The sequence below is a fragment of the Pinus tabuliformis genome, chromosome 3_1, assembly GCF_031772625.1.
Source record: "Pinus tabuliformis cultivar Carrire ecotype Pingquan chromosome 3_1, CPIR1, whole genome shotgun sequence".
Classification (NCBI taxonomy): Eukaryota; Viridiplantae; Streptophyta; class Pinopsida; order Pinales; family Pinaceae; genus Pinus; species Pinus tabuliformis.
Genome location: NC_142301.1, coordinates 857494989 through 857510490, shown reverse-complemented (window position 1 = coordinate 857510490; position 15502 = coordinate 857494989).

Below are 15502 nucleotides of genomic sequence, written 5' to 3'. Positions count from 1 at the left end.
ACTCAAGAAAAACTCTCCTAGAAATTCTATCTCTTTCTCTTTTTGCAGGTGGTTTCCTCCTCTTGGTGGCTAACCCTACTCGTGTCCCTCCTGATATCTTTTATCTCTGGGGTTAAGACAAGAAAATATATAACTACCTTCCCTAACTGTATGGAAGTTGTAAATTAGTTACTGAGTCTACATCCGTATACCATCTTCTCAACAAATTTTGATTTGTTTATTAAACAATAACAATACTTGTTATCAATCTTTGTTTTCTTTACAAAACTGTTTTCCCTCATAATAACAACTTAAAGTAAATAACAATAATTATAAAATTTACTTTCAGGTCCGAGGGTGTTATAGTTTGATATCAAATACATTAATAATTTCATAATTAAATATATATTTTCTTATAGTTCATGGAGGTGATGTTGTCACTAACTTTACATTTTAAAATATTAAAATAATTCTTATATTAATAAACTAAGAATAGTAAATAAAAAAAATAAAAATTAATGTTGGTCACTGATAAATTACTTCAACTTCCACATTAATTTTACATCAATTTTATAGAGATAAATTAATTAAAGTAAAAAAAATACTTTACTTAATATGTAATTTCTTCAACTATTAATATGGAGTTCATTGATCACATGTAAACATAATATTATTGATATTACATGATGAGTAATTCTTTTTATTCTCATTTGATATGTAATATTTAAAACAAATATATATTAAATAAGAAAAACAATATTGTGTCAACCATAAATAAAATACTTCATGTCCATAATAAATAACAAAAATTTATATCAATACATAAAATAAAGCAATTTAAATTAAAAAAAATTCTTATATTTCTAATTTCCATTGTGTGGTACATGTGTGATTTATTTTATTCTTAATATGGAATTGATATGTGACATTTAAAAAACATTAATAACTAAAAAACAAATTGTGGAATATAAATCAAATATTTCAATATGTATGTTCAGTAAAAGATTTTAACATCAAATATATAGAGAAAGAATGAAAGATTTAATATTCCATTAATAGGTTATATCGAATTCAACGTATGAAGGAGAAATTTTGTAATTACTTCAATGTTTAATATGAATTGGCATGTAACATTTTAAACAAGTGTAATAGCTCCAAAGTAGCGTAGTCCCTACCTATATTGCTAATTAATTGATTAAAGCAATGGTGGGTCCACATTTCATCATTAGTCGAGAGTTATCCCCACAATATGTCATTATTCCCACCTTTGCACATGTATGCACTAATCACCTCCACACAACTTAATGGGTATTTAAACAAAGCAATGTTCACTTGTGCAAGATTGCATTTCAACTTTTGTGTAAGTAGATAGTAGGCAAGGAAGATTATTGTGTGGAAGGAAACTCAATGTGAAAAAGTTCAACTCATTATGCCAACCTATTCACATTGACTTTCTTTCTACACAATAATATCTTCGGAGTTGACGTTTTTAAAATTAACTTTTACAACTCTCAAGCTTTCATTGTATGCACATGCATAGTCATGTCTGCATAACTTTATTCGTAGAATCTGTTCGATTATTTCGTACACCTAGTTTAGTGGTTGTGACCAAAAGTGATTGTGCGTTACATATGGAAAATAGGCAAACTTACAAAATTTTGTTATGCACCACCCATTTTCCTGTACAAACACAGTAAAAACCCCACACAATGAAAATTTACCTTTATAATCATTATGTTCTTCTGTAAATACCCCGTCCTCTAGAAATATTCATAGTCCTGAAATCAAATCCCTACACAATTACTCCCCAAGACATACTTTGTACTCCGCACAGTAAACTTTGACTTTCGTATAAGAAAATAGCAGCAAGGAAAATTATTGTGTGAAAGGAAGCTCAATTTTCATAAGTTTAACTCATTGCACCGACCTACTCACATTGACTTTCTTTCTGCACAATAATATCTTTAGTGTTGACACTTTTAAAAATAACTTTTATAGCTCTCAAGCTTTCAGTGTAGGTACACACATAGTCATGTCTGCGTAACTTTATTCATAGAAGTCGTTATATTATTCAGTATAGCTAGTTCTCTGGTTGCGACCAAAAGTGATTGTGCATTGTTGCATATGGAAAAGAGGAAGAATTACAAAATTGCGCTATGCGCCACCCGTTTTCCCACACAAACACATAGTAAAAACCTCACACAATGAAAAATTAACCTTTATAATCAATATATTCTTTCACAAATACCCCATACTCTACAAAGATTCGTAGTTCTAAAATCAAATCCCTACACAACAACTCCCATGAACATAATTCGTACTTTGCACAGTAAAATTTTGGCATAACAAAACATAATAATATTTCACCCTCTTCCACACATACACCATCCTCCATAAACATTCATACGATATACAATTAGAAAATATGTTAAAGTACTAGATTTTTTTGGAAAATCCTCTACAAAGATATATAGTTCTAAAATCAAAGATCTACACAATTTCTCCCCCGCACATACTTCATACTCCACACATTAAAATGTTTGTACAATGAAACATAATAATATTTTTCACTCTCCTACGCATACACTATCCTTCGCAAACTTTCATACGATATATGATTAGGAAATGTGTAAAATTATTAGATTTGTTCGGAAAATCGATAAGCATACTACATGTTTCGTAGATTCAAATATATGCACAATGATACATAATAATAATAATAGATTAACATTAATTGTTCAAAACTAATTTCCACATGCACCCCACGTTTTGCCAAAAATACCCCGTCTTAATAAAATCACTGTATAATGAAACCTCTAGTACAAACCGTGTAGAAATTAGGTTGTATATTTGCAACTGATAATGAATTTTTAATCAAAATCATAAGGCACAAGCCTACTCTATTGCTTTGCGTACATTAATTCACAATTTATAACAAAAATCTCAGACATGCAAGAAGAAATAACACACATCCAGCAAGTATTTTTATCTTGGGAAAGAAATCTGCTAAAAACCACAATGTTTGCTTGCATTAATCAATGAATAAAGATGTATTATAATTTCTTTTCTCAACTGAGCTCACCCTGCAAATGCACAATCTATCTCTATACTCATTGAAGGCCTCTGACCCAAATTTAGTCAAATTTTTCCTCGACTTGGGCTCTTATTTCCTTGTGGTGTTCCTTAATGAATTAACCCCTATTATTTAGGAAATTCCTTTAACTCAATTGTGCAATTCCTTAGGTTGATCATCTGACAACATGCAACACCTATACATGAAAGGCTAGTCTACAATTGAGGTTACACTGCCTTGGAATCTCCACCTCAACTGGGTAACTCAAATTATCAGCATGCAATAGATATTTTGGGTTGATTGATCACTGATTTTGTCTAAAGTCCCACTACTTAACTAACCTTCTACTAGTTCCTCCAAAACTTGGAACTAGTTTAACTGAAAACAACCTAAGATAACTGACCTTGATTGCTAGAAATTAGTAATCACAGATGCATAATTGAACTCTAACTCCTCAAAATATAATTTGTTGAGTAAACTGGGTGATACAAGCTATGTCACACAAGTTAACATCATCCAAGTTTTTTGTTGATGTGGTAATTCAAATTTTCTCAATTAATCAAGGAAAAATCAAATTGAGAATTTCTTTTTGCATTTTTCAACATACCTTGTCCTACTCTAAAATCAAAGCTCTACACAATTTCTCTATCGTACATACCTCGTACTTTGCACAGTAAAATATTCTCATAACAAAACATAATAATATTCCTAGCCTAGGAATATCAGAACAATATGCTTAATCCACTAGTCCCTGATGCCTGAAAATTGACAAACATACCCCATTATTTGTACAGTCAAATCTACACACAATAAGAAATTATAATAATAATAATAACATATTAAAATTAATAGTTAACCATTAATTTCTTGTCCTAATAAAAGATCTGCATAATGAAATCTCCTGCACAAACCCTATCCTGCTCTAAAATCAAAGCTCTATGCAATTTATCTCTAGCACATACTTCGTACTCTACATAAAAAAATCTCCATATAACAAAACATAATAATATTCCCAGTTCTATTGTACCCAAAGAGTGAAAAGACCCATACAATGCCCCTTGAAAATAAGCAAGTCGTAAACATTCATATGATATACAATATGAAAAATTGTAAAAGTAGTAGATTTGCTTAAGAAATCGACAAACATATGGCATCTCCACACAATAAAAGTTCTTCATAATGCAACATAATAATATTCCTCATTCTGTCGAAGTTTCAAACCCCAAAGGGGGTCCATCATTAGGACTAAATTTGATAGAATGAATGATAGTTCTTTGAGAGAAGAGTATTTCGACCTGAGTATAAATAAACCTAGATCCTTAAACTTTTATAAGGAAGCCGACCCTTATATATATATGAATTCTTTTTTATTTTTATTTCAATTTATTATAATAATTTTATTTTAGTTTAGTTTAATTATTAATTATTTTAATTCAGATTATTTAGCTTTAATTATTCCAATTGTTTTACTTAGTTGATTAATTGTAAGTTTATTTTTTATATAATGTAATGAAATTTTATTAGTTTTATTCTATTTTATTAAAATTAATTTTATTTTTATTTAACCTAAGAAAAATAAAAATAAAATTAGTTTTAATAAAATAAAATAAAACTAATAAAATTTCATTACATTATAAAAAATAAACTTACAATTAATCAACTAAGTAAAACAATTGGAATAATTAAAGCTAAATAATCTGAATTAAAATAATTAATAATTAAACTAAACTAAAATAAAATTATTATAATAAATTGAAATAAAAATAAAAAAGAATTCATATATATATAAGGGTCGGCTTCTTTATAAAAATTTAAGGATCTAGGTTTATTTATACTCAGGTCAAAAGACTCTTCTCTCAAAGAACTATCATTCATATTCTATCAAATTTAGTCCTGATGATGGACCCCCTTTGGGGTTTGAAACGTCGACAGAATGAACACAATACTGTGGATAATCCGGATCATGTTACTCCAAAAAACTACCACATAAGCTTAAAATCTATAATATTCCTCATTCTCTTGCACATACCACGTTCTTCTGCACATACCTCGTTCTTCTGCACATACCCCATCCTCTTTAAACCTTCACATGATACATAATCATAGTTCTCCCAAAAATACCTCGTCATTATATTGTGCGCTAATTAATTGATTAAAGCAACGTTGGGTCCATATTTCATCATGAGCTAACAAGCATTGTGTGCAACTCAAAAAATACCAAACTATAATTCATTAGTTCATTGTGATACCCCAAAACATGGAAACTAAAGTTCGATCATTATGCCTATTGGTTGTAATTTTGTTGTAGTGTGGATATCCACACAATGTTAATTAGTTACGCACTCGTGGTGTAAGCTAATGAGCATTATGTGGATCTCCGCACTCCCGCCCAGTTCACACAACATTGATAATATTTTAATTTAAAATAATGTATACTACTGCTATTTAAGTAAACGATATCTCATTGCGCAAAAGCATTGATTATGGTATGTGTGGAGGAAAGATCCTTTTTGCATGAATATTTTCGCAAATTGGAAGTTATCTTCATATTCAATAACACTTTTCGGTCGATCATATTATTAATTTATAAATATGTTGGCATTAAAGGCGTTTATTGATAATATTTTACTAATAAATTGACGTATACGTAAGTGGAAATTACTCTTAACTTCATATTTTTGAATATATTTTTGTATTGTTGTATATGTTTCAAATTTAGCATATGTACAAAAGTGTGAAAAAACTCTATTAGGTGAAAGAACTCAACCCATGCTCATTTTGCAATGCTTACTCTGCATAGTGATGTATGTATATCTTTTTTGTACACTGTGCAGAGAGGCCTGCATTTCGTCCACATTTTTGTGTCAACGCATGCTTGTTTTGCATTTCTTGGTCCACACAATATTATTACTAATAATTTAGATATAAATAATACTTATTAGTAGTCAATTGAGTAAAAGTTGTTTGAACTACACATTAAGTTGCGTAGAAAAGCATATTTAATTGAGCATAAACTTTGTTTATATGGCTTGTAGAAGTGGACAAAATGTTCATTGTGTAGAAGAAGCTTTCAAGTTTTCATTATTCAGAAAATAACATTGTTTATGTCTATACGGATAATAACATTGTTCGGAAGTGATTTTTGTGTGGATATATGCATTTTTCACTAAATGATTTTATTTCTAATATTATTCTTAGTTGTGCAGAGTGCACATAAGGTTATGTACAAAAAAGAATTTCATTGAGCAAAATCTTTGTTTAGAGGGGCACAAAATCGTGGAAAATGTTCATTGTGTGTAAAAATATTTCAAGTTTCCATTGTGTAGACAATAGCATTTTTGATGCATATATTATGATATTTAAATAAATGAAATCTCATTGCATAGAAGCATTGTTTATTGGATGTGCGGAGGAAGTTTTCATGGTTTCATTGTGAAGATTTTTGTATTTGCCATTGAAGGTTTTTCGCTAATATTTTGGTATCAAAACATAATCCATATTTTCTATATTAATGATATTATTTTAGTTGTAAATAATATGCTCTATTTTTATTTAATTATTTCATTGTAGAAAGAAAGCTTTGAAGCCTTCATCATGTGGATGTTCATAGTTCACATTGCATGCTTATGCTTATATTTTAATAATATTTTAATTGTAAATAATGCATGTGTTCGTATTTTCGAATATGTTTCAAATTATCATATGTGCAAAAGTGTAGATAAAGTCCATTATGCAGAGGAAGCTTTGAATGGAGGAATCGTTGCACTTGGTACCAAAGGCTTTTATTGCTAATATTTTAGTATTAAATAATGCATATTTTTTGTACGCAATAACACCGAAAAAGGCATTGGCCTTATACGATTGTAATTTAGTGGGGTTTGAATTTTGTCCACAACAAAGCTTCCCCTAGAAGTGTTGTGAGTTAAACTCCACCAGTTATTTAGATAGGCTAAAATGTGAGTGCTCTTACTGTAAGTATTGAAACTGTTTTACGGTGGCTGCAATTATGTTTAAAAATTCATTTGATCCATTGCTTTTTCCAAATGCATAGTCTATTAATATTACAACAAAATAATATAGTTAATGATTATAGTTAATATAGTTGATATGTATTCATGGTTAATCATTAGAAGCATTAGGATTGTACATTCATTTATGTTCTTCCTTGTAATTATACAATAGAGAAGATGGAAATATCTAGAACATTATAAAAATTGAATCATTGTATGGAAGATTGATGTTCAGAGGTCGACATGATGAGTTGCACACAATGAACTTCCGAACATTGACAATATGAATGGTGAGGACTATGATGTGTAAGGATCACTAATCATAAGTGAGCTTGGCAATATCGAGTTGAAGTCAATGATATTGAATAATCCATATTTATTGTTCACAATATTTTAGTTATAAATTATGAAAAATTGTGTATTTCTGAATATTTGAGTATCAAATATTTCATATTTGCTTTTCCAAATTATACAATAGAGAAGATTGAGATATCTAGAACATTATACAAATTGAATCATTGTATGGAAGATTGATGTATAGAGGTTGACACAATAAGTTGAGCAAAATGAACTTCCGCACATTGACAATATGAAGGTCGAGGACTATGTTGTGTAAGGATCACTAATCAGAAGTGAGCTTAGCAATATTGAGTTGAATTCAATGATATTGAATAATCCATATTTGTTGTTCGCAATATTTTAGTTATAAATTATGAAAAATTGTGTACTTTTGAATATTTGAGTATCAAATATTTTGTATTTTCTTTTCCAATATTTTAATCATAAATAACACGTATGTTCGTATTATCAAATATCGTTAACCATTGAACACCAGCTTTGGTTATGATTATGTTTTTGAAATGGAGCAAATGTACGGAAGCATGGATGTAGTTTATTGTGCAGAGGAAGCTTTCAAGTTTTGATATTGCAAACCCCTGCATTTTGCATTAAAGGTTTTTGAAGATCTTTTTCTCGGTACTTTTGCGTAAGTAATGCAAATGAAAAAAATTAATATCTAAGGATCCCTAACGATCAATATCAGTTTTCATTTACCAAATTTGATATCGCATATTATAGTCATTATTTGTGTAGTATAACATTAGTGTTTATAACATATTTTATTATCTAATTACTATAAATTATGTGCGGGCAATTGGAAGAGATAGTGAAACATCAATGGGACACAATCGTTGAAGTTTAATTTCCATCTATATAAGTTCATTTAATATTTTCATAGTGCGGCAAAGGAAAGAAAGAATTCAAGTGGTGAATTAACATCAAGGTTCTGAAATTACTTTTGCAATGTAAAAGTTGTTTGATAACAAAGAAGGTTTACATAGTAAATTTGTTGGATATGCGTTAGTTTAGTGAATAATTATGGAAATTAGTTTTATTTATCAATAAAAGAGCTTCTGTTAATGAAAATAAAATGTGGTTTACAATTTTAATAAAATAAGTGTGAAATTTAATAAACGTAATCATGTGAATTTAAGTAAAACATACATTAGAGGATATTTCAGACTAAAAGTGTCCATGAAATTTTAACATACATAATATGTAAACCAATTAAAATCCTTTAAATTCAAAAAGAGGTACATGTAAATATTAAAAAAAAATACTTTTTTTTTAATTATATTTTTGGCTTATCTCCTTATAGGTTTACTCAAATTTCAAGTGTAGACACTCATTTGATGTCGAATTAAATTCTACATCCAACGATTACCCATTATGCATACTTATGAGAAGACCCACAATGATAAAAATTGAAGATAACTATTGATGGATTTTGGGCTAGAAAGGGTTACTATTATGTTGCACTCGTCTTTAATTAGGATAAGAGTTTCCATAATGTAGGGGAAGCTCCCTGGAGTGAAAGATCTGCACAACAACATATGATCATAATAATAAATAATAATTATACATTGAGATATGAGATCAGTTTTTCTGAAGCATTATGAAAAGGTTCCATATTTTCATTTTGCAATGGTCAATTCTAAACTAGTGTCTATAAGTAATTTTCTTATAGACATATATAGCTTGTTTTCTTAAAGCAAATAAGTTTTTAAATAAGACCTATTGAACATAGAAACCTGTTTTATTGGGGAATATGTTTGTTGTTTGAAATCCATATTAAAGCTTATGTTGGGCAAGTCATAAAAGTTATAGTAGTCACTTGTAAATGAGTATTCATTAAATGTTACTAGATACATAAATAGTTGTGTGGAAGTGGTTTTGCATGTGCAGAGGCTTTACAAGGAACAAATGCATCCGTGGAATTAAGTATATATATAAATCATGTTATATTTAGAAAATCATTTCACTGTGAGATTTATTAATTAAATGACTTTATTTAATAATAAATTTTACCAATTGCAAAAAACAATAAATAATAATAATGTTATAGCTGAAGGCTTGTTGGTGATTATAATCAATGTGAGGGGCATATATTGCATATGGAAAAGAGGCAAAATTGTAAAATTGTGTTATGTAGAAGCTAAAAAGAGGATAAGAATAAGAAACAAAAAAAAAAATGCTTTCATTTTGCGGAGTGTGGTTTTGCCATTTCCGTAAGCAGTATAATGACATTAATGGTTCAGTACCCTTTTGTTGAAATGGATGGATCGACACGTAATCGAGAACGTAAATGCTATTACCTCTACACTGACATCGATATAGTATTGGATGTGATTGTTGACATCCCATAATCTAGTTGTCGTTATTAGAAAAGATTCACATTTAATTTGTTTCATACATGAAGTAACTAATTTCTGAACTTCGAGATTTATTTTTAAACTATTTGTGTTATTTCTCAACAACGTTTTCTTTGTGTTTTTTTATTTCTATTTATTTTGTAAAACATATTTCACATGCAGAATAGTAACATGTACCAGAAGCGGAAAAGGTGGAGAATTTAACATTATTGGCAATTACACTGGTAGTGAAAAATCCTACAGTTTGATAACTGTAATCCAATTTTCAAAAACAATTGTGCTCGATTTTGTAAAAATCTTGTTAGAATTTCTATTGTTTTCTAGTCAAAATTGTGGTGGATTTATATTATGTGAATTATTTATGCAATTTGTCATAAATTGATATTTGTGATGAGTAGGAACTGGAAGCGCATTTCATTGAGAAAAATATTTGTTTAGCAAAGTGAGGAAAAGTTCATTGTGTGAAAGAAGCTTTTAAGCTTTCATTGTGCGATTATCTATAGCTTGTATTGAAAGATTTTATTGTTAATGTTTTAGTATTAAAACATAAAACAAAGTTTCAAATCATGTGTTCAAATACAAATAAAAAAGGTTATAATAAAATTGATACATTAGAATAGTTTTGAATGAAAAATAGTTCTTGTAGGTCAATTTATGTACAAGGAACTATATAACATGGAGAGTTATTTCACTATAGGAAGAAAATGGTGTGAGAAACACAAGTAATTAATTATTCCACAAAATAAAATTTATGCAGTTTTGAAGACGTCGTGATAGAATTCTATTACTAAGAGATATATGTCTAAGATGCATATATTTCCAACACTATTGCTACCACTGTTAAAGTTTTTTTTTATACGATATGGCTTTGTGTAGAGCTTTCACTCTGCACAAGAAAATTGGTTTGCAGAACGAAACTATTAGTTGTAACCTCTACAGAATGAGAACTCTGTAGAAGAAATTGAATAACCCACAATTAGCAAATGAAATTCAATAGTATCAGAACTATAATATCAAGAGTTATTTCATTGTGAGAAGAAAGGGTGTGTCAGAAACATATTTAATTACTACACTGAATGAAATTCATGGAGGTTTAAACACATTGTATCAATATTCTATTATTAAAATATTTATGTCTAAGATGCCAAATCATTTTCAAGTGTTCAATTTTGTTTAAAGAAACAATACAACATTATATGTAATAGAAAATCTAAAAGAATTTTTTTGCGAAGTTATAAAAATCAAAATCATAACATTGATACAGAATAAGATTCAATAAGAATTATAGTTAAAATAAAATTTCAATGACCATAATGATATCTCATATTCATATGACATCATATTCAAAACACGGACTTAAAATGAAATTTTTTTGAATAGAATCAAAATTGTAAAAATAAAATTGTAAAGTAGATGGATTTGTTGTAGCAGGAATTGATGTTCCGCTTGCTTGAATGAAATATGTATCCATAAATCAACAATTTGTAACATGTATTATGAGCTGACAACTCGTTGGAGAAACATGTTCACCGTTTTTTCAATGTAGTCTCTATCGGGGGCAATTGTAACTTACATTTTCACGTTTTTAGTGAAAATATCTTTTTCAATTTCCCTAGCTTCTTCTTGCACCTCAACAACACATGTAGAGTTCTACTTATTGACCTTGGAAAAAGTAATTAGCCATGTTTCATTATGTTCTTCAGTAAAATCAATGATTTTATTAAAGTTTGTTGCCATTTTTTGTTTTTTCTCCTCCAATTCAGTTTTTAACTTGTCTTTTGAAATTAACTCAGAGTCGTGCAACATATCTGGACTTGTTAAGCCTTTTACAATATCCATTTCCCTGAGATAGGCATTACCTCTCCTTTTTCATAGGTCATTATAGGCAGAATTGATATTCTCAAGTTTAGTGACCCTTTCATCCCATCCAGCTTCCAATTGCTTCACTCATTTAGTATATGGTAGTTGTTGATTTTTCTTTACTAAAGCAAAGAGTATTTATAACCTCTGCTTGAAAGAATTTAATTCATTGGTAGCAATTTTCTTATATTTTGTAACATTACTATTTACCAAGGTCATAAATATTATTAGTTTCTCTCGCAAGCGTGTTAAATCAAAAACTGTTTTCCATGCATCATTAGTAATTTCTAATCTTTCGCATATGTTGTCGAGGATATATGCCTTCACTACATTATGCATATTCAAAACCTTGTTAAATTCTTTCAGTAGTGTAGAAATAAAACTTGACAATAGATTTATTAAGAGAGGAATTGTATTTGCAATGTGTAGTAGTTCTTTTAATACTTTTTAAACATATGATTTTTTGCAAGGATGTTGATAACATTTTGAGAAATTGCATCATTGGTAGATTGTTGTAATACCATGAGTCCCATCATGTCAATGCTGGAAAGATCAATATCCACCTTTTTTTTATCAATAAATTTTTTATTTTCAACCTTTACCTTTTCAACTCTGAATTTGTTGTTGGTCCTATCATATTTTTCATTTTGCAATTTGACAGTAAGTTCATCGTAAATAATGTATTTTTTCTGCAATGTTCTCCATTATTTTCTGATTCTCTGATAGATGAGTAGCAACCCATTTAGGTAATTCAATGTTATCACTTTGCATGTATATAGCCTGTTCAATGTTTTTCTATTCACAGTAGTTTTGGACTTTGATGTTTGAACTCTATGTGTTTGGTTTGGAAATAATTTGCGAAATTATCTTTCTCATCTCGATGATTTTTTGATTCACTGATAACCATTTTTCCAGAATCAAGATTCTTCCTCTTTCCTAGAATTGTGAATGATGTTGCACCGGAAACAAGTGTGGAAGGTGAAGACTGTTGTGCAAGACTTAAGGTTTTTTATTTTTTTCTTGCTTCAGCTACTCTTTGGGCGTCCATTGTCGATAATGGATACTTGATTTTTTGCAAATTCAATAAAATATGTGTTGTGTAAACATATTTTGAACTATGTGCAGTATTTGATTACACATTATGACATGCAAAAATTACATTGATTCTTTGTTTGGATGCAATTTAGGTTCGAACAAAGAAGATGCAAATATGAGAGGCAAAAGGAAAACAAATAGTAAATTGATACAATGCAATGAGTATTGCATGTGTTAAGACTTTTGCTAATGTTACTGTGTTCATGAGTTGCGAAATGAGAAAATAAAAATCCCTAAAAAATTCTGCAGAAAAAGAAATACATTGTAGATAATATTGTGAAAGAACTTGAGTAATTGAGAAAATAAACTGTTGAATAATTTTGAATCTGCATGGATGTGAGACTAGGAAAGTATTCACTAGTGAAAGTGTCTATTTTTCTCTTATTTTCATTGGAAGATTCAAATACTGCTTGGTTGATTTTATAAGTGCAAATAACTTCCTTTGTTTATCTTCTACTTATATTCGTTTCCAATGTCCCGTAGTTTCACAATTTATTATTGAAGCCCCAATTACTAGTTGTTGCTATTCTTCGCATGGAAACTATTACATACGACATTGTTAATAAATAGTAATTGAAAATAACAAATCCAATGTTTATGGGAAGTAATAGAATAAACGTCGATAATGCAAAACACCTTTTCCACTTACTACGTAATTTGATATTAATTTAATATAATTTAAATACAGGTCTTACAAATAGAAATTTTTGATACAATACAAAGACATTGTATATCAGCACTACGTTCTGAAAGGTTTTCCAATGCATTTTCCAACTAAAATTGTTGAAAATTTGTCAATGATTTCTTGGATTCATGATTTTGAGTTAAAATTTCTGCACAACCTGACAATTGTACATGCTTTCAAAATAGCTAAATGCATATATATATATATATATATATATATATATATATATATATATATATATATATATATATATATATATATATATATATATATATAAGAATTATGGAAATTAGCTTTGAAACTGCCAACAATAATTGTAAACAGTCGTAAGTAAATATTATGTGCACACGTATTTAGCCATTTATATCACGAATTGATTTAGTTACTAAATTGGTCCTCACCATTAAATCACTGACAATTTGATTTATTTTGATATTGTAATACAAAAAAGGGTAAAGGAAACTTTCTTTACGAACACTCTGATACACTATTTTCAAGATCACAGTGCAAATCTAATTGCCATAACGCATTACAACTAGTTGTGTAAACATTTTCTCATTATTTTTTAGAGATAATGTCATTTACTAAAGCCATTTATCATGATTGATAATGTAACGCCAGAAGTCTTGACCAATTTTAACACTTTCAATAAATAACAAATGAAAAATTCAAGGTGAATGCTAGTGGTAGCTGGTAAAATAAATCTAGAAATTTGAAAATTATTTTCTTTCTTACTTTGGCAACACTTATTATCTTAATTTTCTTGATATACATGCACTAAATAGTAGGGATGTACGAAATAAAATAAATTTGAGTTCAATGTAAGAATGTACAATTAATTATTATTATTAATAATTATTTCATTGGCATCAAAGTATGTGCTAAAGAAAGGTGTATATTTATTATTTTTTTATTTTTTATTTTCGTCGGATATGCACAACAATTTCCAAATAGCTACTCTAGTATTCAATAAGTTATTTAGTTGAACCAATGTAATAAATTTGCATGTGCATTTGTCTTCGCACATGCTTCCTTTGAACAAAACCTAGGTCATATGGAAATATTAGGAGAATAAAACACCTTCATATAACATATGTCGAATACAATAATCATTATATTCAATGTTATTATTAAATAATTGTTATTACAATAAATATGTGCGGAGCAATAGAAATTTAACCTGGAAAAAAAATGTTGATGCACCATAAACACTTTTTATTTTCATAGTTTTTTTCATGTTTATTGCACAAACATTTTGGTTTTTATGTCGTTGCTAAAAAAATATGGAATTTTAACCCAAAAAAAGAGTTGATGCAACATCAACACCTTTCTTAGGGTTTTTTCAAGTTTTTTGCGCAAAAATATGGTTTTTTCGGCTGGAGTTCTCATTTTGAGGTTACAGTTCTCATTAAGTTGGTAACTTTGTTTCAGCAAAAATTTATATTTTCTCTAGTAACATTTTCCATGACTTTGTCCCTCTAAGCTCTTGTTATCTAAGCAACATACCTCTAAGCTCTTGTGCTTTAAGTAACATGTTCTATGCATTTATGCTCTTATGCTTTTGTACTCTAGTAACATATTTCATACCTTTAAGTTCAGGTTTACATTGTAATATGTTCCCTGATTTTAACCTCATGGAAGAGAGAGAGAAATTCACATTCCTTTAAGTATAGTATTCATCGACTTGACTTGACATAGCCTATCCATCTTTCTAAGGATTTATTAACTGTATCGAAGAAATCACTTAGTTAGAATTCACCCATTGCTTTCCCCCTATTTAGGTGCATTTTAGAGTTGCCTACTTACTATCAATACTTGTAGCCAATAGAGATCTATTGGATGTGGATGCAAGGGGGAAGCACCAATAAACATCCTATCCAAATTCCTACAAAACAAGGCTTATATCATTTGGAAAGAGATTCGTTTTTATTATTCATTATTTTAAACCAAACTAAGGTGGAATGTACTCGCATAAAAATATTTCAACTCATTTAGGCTCAAAAGAAATGTTTTATCACTAATTATGAATAATATGAGTGTTAGGTAATGGATTCCTCCTATGACAATATTTTTGTTCCTAAAACATCGA